General features: G+C 57.6%; 11 non-coding genes across 11 annotated transcripts in view; all 11 read right to left on the bottom strand.

Annotated features, from left to right (window-relative positions):
- Nucleotides 1–61, bottom strand: part of LOC125726136 (U5 spliceosomal RNA) — a 114-nt gene extending 53 nt beyond the window's left edge. Inside the window, exon 1 of the small nuclear RNA XR_007387966.1 lies at nucleotides 1–61. This exon is cut by the window's left edge and continues 53 nt beyond it. This is a non-coding gene — a small nuclear RNA (U5 spliceosomal RNA).
- A 417-nt stretch (nucleotides 62–478) lies between these two features.
- On the bottom strand, nucleotides 479–670 carry LOC125725810 (U2 spliceosomal RNA). The gene has a single exon (XR_007387655.1). It is a non-coding gene; the product is annotated as a U2 spliceosomal RNA (small nuclear RNA).
- Nucleotides 671–867: 197 nt separating this feature from the next.
- Nucleotides 868–981, bottom strand: LOC125726135 (U5 spliceosomal RNA). The gene has a single exon (XR_007387965.1). It is a non-coding gene; the product is annotated as a U5 spliceosomal RNA (small nuclear RNA).
- A 416-nt stretch (nucleotides 982–1,397) lies between these two features.
- LOC125725809 (U2 spliceosomal RNA) lies at nucleotides 1,398–1,589 on the bottom strand. Its single transcript, XR_007387654.1, has one exon. It is a non-coding gene; the product is annotated as a U2 spliceosomal RNA (small nuclear RNA).
- A 197-nt stretch (nucleotides 1,590–1,786) lies between these two features.
- Nucleotides 1,787–1,900, bottom strand: LOC125726181 (U5 spliceosomal RNA). Its single transcript, XR_007388010.1, has one exon. It is a non-coding gene; the product is annotated as a U5 spliceosomal RNA (small nuclear RNA).
- Nucleotides 1,901–2,316: 416 nt separating this feature from the next.
- Nucleotides 2,317–2,508, bottom strand: LOC125725807 (U2 spliceosomal RNA). The gene has a single exon (XR_007387652.1). It is a non-coding gene; the product is annotated as a U2 spliceosomal RNA (small nuclear RNA).
- A 197-nt stretch (nucleotides 2,509–2,705) lies between these two features.
- LOC125726180 (U5 spliceosomal RNA) lies at nucleotides 2,706–2,819 on the bottom strand. The gene has a single exon (XR_007388009.1). It is a non-coding gene; the product is annotated as a U5 spliceosomal RNA (small nuclear RNA).
- A 417-nt stretch (nucleotides 2,820–3,236) lies between these two features.
- LOC125725806 (U2 spliceosomal RNA) lies at nucleotides 3,237–3,428 on the bottom strand. Its single transcript, XR_007387651.1, has one exon. It is a non-coding gene; the product is annotated as a U2 spliceosomal RNA (small nuclear RNA).
- A 197-nt stretch (nucleotides 3,429–3,625) lies between these two features.
- On the bottom strand, nucleotides 3,626–3,739 carry LOC125726134 (U5 spliceosomal RNA). Its single transcript, XR_007387964.1, has one exon. It is a non-coding gene; the product is annotated as a U5 spliceosomal RNA (small nuclear RNA).
- A 416-nt stretch (nucleotides 3,740–4,155) lies between these two features.
- LOC125725805 (U2 spliceosomal RNA) lies at nucleotides 4,156–4,347 on the bottom strand. The gene has a single exon (XR_007387650.1). It is a non-coding gene; the product is annotated as a U2 spliceosomal RNA (small nuclear RNA).
- A 197-nt stretch (nucleotides 4,348–4,544) lies between these two features.
- LOC125726178 (U5 spliceosomal RNA) lies at nucleotides 4,545–4,658 on the bottom strand. The gene has a single exon (XR_007388006.1). It is a non-coding gene; the product is annotated as a U5 spliceosomal RNA (small nuclear RNA).
- Nucleotides 4,659–5,000: the final 342 nt, after the last annotated feature.

Below are 5,000 nucleotides of genomic sequence, written 5' to 3'. Positions count from 1 at the left end.
TCCACGGAAATCTTTAGTAAAAGGCGAAAGATTTATACGGGATGAAGAGAGACCCGAGTCGATGCAGAGCCGTCGCTCAGCAGGTGGCCGCTAGCCGGGCCTCCGTGACGCCCCCGCTCGGGGTTGAATTCTCGGGGGCGTCGCAGCCACCGGCCTCGGGGCCCCGACTCCTCCCTGTCCTCCTGGCATCTGAAAGATCAGCAATCATGTAAACGGACATGAGAGAAAATTCAAAAGGCAAAGATGACGGCCTGCCTTACCTCAGCACAGCTGCCCACCCCTCAGAGAGCATATCATGACCGTCCTTTTTTTTTATGATTTAAAAAAAAAAAAAAAAAGAAAAACGGAGGGAAGCGGGACCGGCGCATGGACAGAGTCGGTCCCTCACGACACCGGCTGATCGCCTGGCAAGCGGCGCAGGCTCTCGGTCTGATAAGCGGAACACCGATCAGCTCTGTCTTTCAACAGCAGGGGGCAGTAGAGGTGCACCGTTCCCAGAAACACTGCAATACCGGGTCGATGCGTGGAGCGGACGGGGCAAGCCCCACTTCCGGCTCCCTGTTCCAAAAATCCGTTTAATATGTGGTCCCCTCCATGGGGGACGTATCAGATATTAAACTGATAAGAACAGATACTACACTTGATCTTAGCCAAAAGGCCGAGAAGCGATGCCCGCAGACTGCGCCCCGCCGGGCTCCGGCATGCGGGACGCCGACGGAGCCGGCGCGGCTGGGTCCTCGCCAGCCTCTCTGGGAGGTGGCGCCCGGCGAGACCACGCACGATCCCAGAGGACCAGAAACACGCCACTGGGCAGATAGAGCCGGCCGCTAAGCCGGGCACAGTCTTACTTTGATACAGCGGCGGTGCAGCTCTGCTTGCACAGAGCCTCCAAAAATACAGTGAACTCATCGCTATCCCTCTCCACGGAAATCTTTAGTAAAAGGCGAAAGATTTATACGGGATGAAGAGAGACCCGAGTCGATGCAGAGCCGTCGCTCAGCAGGTGGCCGCTAGCCGGGCCTCCGTGACGCCCCCGCTCGGGGTTGAATTCTCGGGGGCGTCGCAGCCACCGGCCTCGGGGCCCCGACTCCTCCCTGTCCTCCTGGCATCTGAAAGATCAGCAATCATGTAAACGGACATGAGAGAAAATTCAAAAGGCAAAGATGACGGCCTGCCTTACCTCAGCACAGCTGCCCACCCCTCAGAGAGCATATCATGACCGTCCTTTTTTTTATGATTTAAAAAAAAAAAAAAAAAGAAAAACGGAGGGAAGCGGGACCGGCGCACGGACAGAGTCGGTCCCTCACGACACCGGCTGATCGCCTGGCAAGCGGCGCAGGCTCTCGGTCTGATAAGCGGAACACCGATCAGCTCTGTCTTTCAACAGCAGGGGGCAGTAGAGGTGCACCGTTCCCAGAAACACTGCAATACCGGGTCGATGCGTGGAGCGGACGGGGCAAGCCCCACTTCCGGCTCCCTGTTCCAAAAATCCGTTTAATATGTGGTCCCCTCCATGGGGGACGTATCAGATATTAAACTGATAAGAACAGATACTACACTTGATCTTAGCCAAAAGGCCGAGAAGCGATGCCCGCAGACTGCGCCCCGCCGGGCTCCGGCATGCGGGACGCCGACGGAGCCGGCGCGGCTGGGTCCTCGCCAGCCTCTCTGGGAGGTGGCGCCCGGCGAGACCACGCATGATCCCAGAGGACCAGAAACACGCCACTGGGCAGATAGAGCCGGCCGCTAAGCCGGGCACAGTCTTACTTTGATACAGCGGCGGTGCAGCTCTGCTTGCGCAGAGCCTCCAAAAATACAGTGAACTCATCGCTATCCCTCTCCACGGAAATCTTTAGTAAAAGGCGAAAGATTTATACGGGATGAAGAGAGACCCGAGTCGATGCAGAGCCGTCGCTCAGCAGGTGGCCGCTAGCCGGGCCTCCGTGACGCCCCCGCTCGGGGTTGAATTCTCGGGGGCGTCGCAGCCACCGGCCTCGGGGCCCCGACTCCTCCCTGTCCTCCTGGCATCTGAAAGATCAGCAATCATGTAAACGGACATGAGAGAAAATTCAAAAGGCAAAGATGACGGCCTGCCTTACCTCAGCACAGCTGCCCACCCCTCAGAGAGCATATCATGACCGTCCTTTTTTTTTATGATTTAAAAAAAAAAAAAAAAGAAAAACGGAGGGAAGCGGGACCGGCGCACGGACAGAGTCGGTCCCTCACGACACCGGCTGATCGCCTGGCAAGCGGCGCAGGCTCTCGGTCTGATAAGCGGAACACCGATCAGCTCTGTCTTTCAACAGCAGGGGGCAGTAGAGGTGCACCGTTCCCAGAAACACTGCAATACCGGGTCGATGCGTGGAGCGGACGGGGCAAGCCCCACTTCCGGCTCCCTGTTCCAAAAATCCGTTTAATATGTGGTCCCCTCCATGGGGGACGTATCAGATATTAAACTGATAAGAACAGATACTACACTTGATCTTAGCCAAAAGGCCGAGAAGCGATGCCCGCAGACTGCGCCCCGCCGGGCTCCGGCATGCGGGACGCCGACGGAGCCGGCGCGGCTGGGTCCTCGCCAGCCTCTCTGGGAGGTGGCGCCCGGCGAGACCACGCATGATCCCAGAGGACCAGAAACACGCCACTGGGCAGATAGAGCCGGCCGCTAAGCCGGGCACAGTCTTACTTTGATACAGCGGCGGTGCAGCTCTGCTTGCGCAGAGCCTCCAAAAATACAGTGAACTCATCGCTATCCCTCTCCACGGAAATCTTTAGTAAAAGGCGAAAGATTTATACGGGATGAAGAGAGACCCGAGTCGATGCAGAGCCGTCGCTCAGCAGGTGGCCGCTAGCCGGGCCTCCGTGACGCCCCCGCTCGGGGTTGAATTCTCGGGGGCGTCGCAGCCACCGGCCTCGGGGCCCCGACTCCTCCCTGTCCTCCTGGCATCTGAAAGATCAGCAATCATGTAAACGGACATGAGAGAAAATTCAAAAGGCAAAGATGACGGCCTGCCTTACCTCAGCACAGCTGCCCACCCCTCAGAGAGCATATCATGACCGTCCTTTTTTTTTATGATTTAAAAAAAAAAAAAAAAAGAAAAACGGAGGGAAGCGGGACCGGCGCACGGACAGAGTCGGTCCCTCACGACACCGGCTGATCGCCTGGCAAGCGGCGCAGGCTCTCGGTCTGATAAGCGGAACACCGATCAGCTCTGTCTTTCAACAGCAGGGGGCAGTAGAGGTGCACCGTTCCCAGAAACACTGCAATACCGGGTCGATGCGTGGAGCGGACGGGGCAAGCCCCACTTCCGGCTCCCTGTTCCAAAAATCCGTTTAATATGTGGTCCCCTCCATGGGGGACGTATCAGATATTAAACTGATAAGAACAGATACTACACTTGATCTTAGCCAAAAGGCCGAGAAGCGATGCCCGCAGACTGCGCCCCGCCGGGCTCCGGCATGCGGGACGCCGACGGAGCCGGCGCGGCTGGGTCTTCGCCAGCCTCTCTGGGAGGTGGCGCCCGGCGAGACCACGCACGATCCCAGAGGACCAGAAACACGCCACTGGGCAGATAGAGCCGGCCGCTAAGCCGGGCACAGTCTTACTTTGATACAGCGGCGGTGCAGCTCTGCTTGCACAGAGCCTCCAAAAATACAGTGAACTCATCGCTATCCCTCTCCACGGAAATCTTTAGTAAAAGGCGAAAGATTTATACGGGATGAAGAGAGACCCGAGTCGATGCAGAGCCGTCGCTCAGCAGGTGGCCGCTAGCCGGGCCTCCGTGACGCCCCCGCTCGGGGTTGAATTCTCGGGGGCGTCGCAGCCACCGGCCTCGGGGCCCCGACTCCTCCCTGTCCTCCTGGCATCTGAAAGATCAGCAATCATGTAAACGGACATGAGAGAAAATTCAAAAGGCAAAGATGACGGCCTGCCTTACCTCAGCACAGCTGCCCACCCCTCAGAGAGCATATCATGACCGTCCTTTTTTTTATGATTTAAAAAAAAAAAAAAAAAGAAAAACGGAGGGAAGCGGGACCGGCGCACGGACAGAGTCGGTCCCTCACGACACCGGCTGATCGCCTGGCAAGCGGCGCAGGCTCTCGGTCTGATAAGCGGAACACCGATCAGCTCTGTCTTTCAACAGCAGGGGGCAGTAGAGGTGCACCGTTCCCAGAAACACTGCAATACCGGGTCGATGCGTGGAGCGGACGGGGCAAGCCCCACTTCCGGCTCCCTGTTCCAAAAATCCGTTTAATATGTGGTCCCCTCCATGGGGGACGTATCAGATATTAAACTGATAAGAACAGATACTACACTTGATCTTAGCCAAAAGGCCGAGAAGCGATGCCCGCACACTGCGCCCCGCCGGGCTCCGGCATGCGGGACGCCGACGGAGCCGGCGCGGCTGGGTCCTCGCCAGCCTCTCTGGGAGGTGGCGCCCGGCGAGACCACGCACGATCCCAGAGGACCAGAAACACGCCACTGGGCAGATAGAGCCGGCCGCTAAGCCGGGCACAGTCTTACTTTGATACAGCGGCGGTGCAGCTCTGCTTGCGCAGAGCCTCCAAAAATACAGTGAACTCATCGCTATCCCTCTCCACGGAAATCTTTAGTAAAAGGCGAAAGATTTATACGGGATGAAGAGAGACCCGAGTCGATGCAGAGCCGTCGCTCAGCAGGTGGCCGCTAGCCGGGCCTCCGTGACGCCCCCGCTCGGGGTTGAATTCTCGGGGGCGTCGCAGCCACCGGCCTCGGGGCCCCGACTCCTCCCTGTCCTCCTGGCATCTGAAAGATCAGCAATCATGTAAACGGACATGAGAGAAAATTCAAAAGGCAAAGATGACGGCCTGCCTTACCTCAGCACAGCTGCCCACCCCTCAGAGAGCATATCATGACCGTCCTTTTTTTTATGATTTAAAAAAAAAAAAAAAAAAAGAAAAACGGAGGGAAGCGGGACCGGCGCACGGACAGAGTCGGTCCCTCACGACACCGGCTGATC

This window comes from Brienomyrus brachyistius, unplaced genomic scaffold (assembly GCF_023856365.1).
Source record: "Brienomyrus brachyistius isolate T26 unplaced genomic scaffold, BBRACH_0.4 scaffold69, whole genome shotgun sequence".
In the NCBI taxonomy this organism is placed as follows: Eukaryota; Metazoa; Chordata; class Actinopteri; order Osteoglossiformes; family Mormyridae; genus Brienomyrus; species Brienomyrus brachyistius.
Note: the sequence above shows the minus strand (reverse complement) of the source record. Positions and strands in the feature narration are given on the sequence as shown.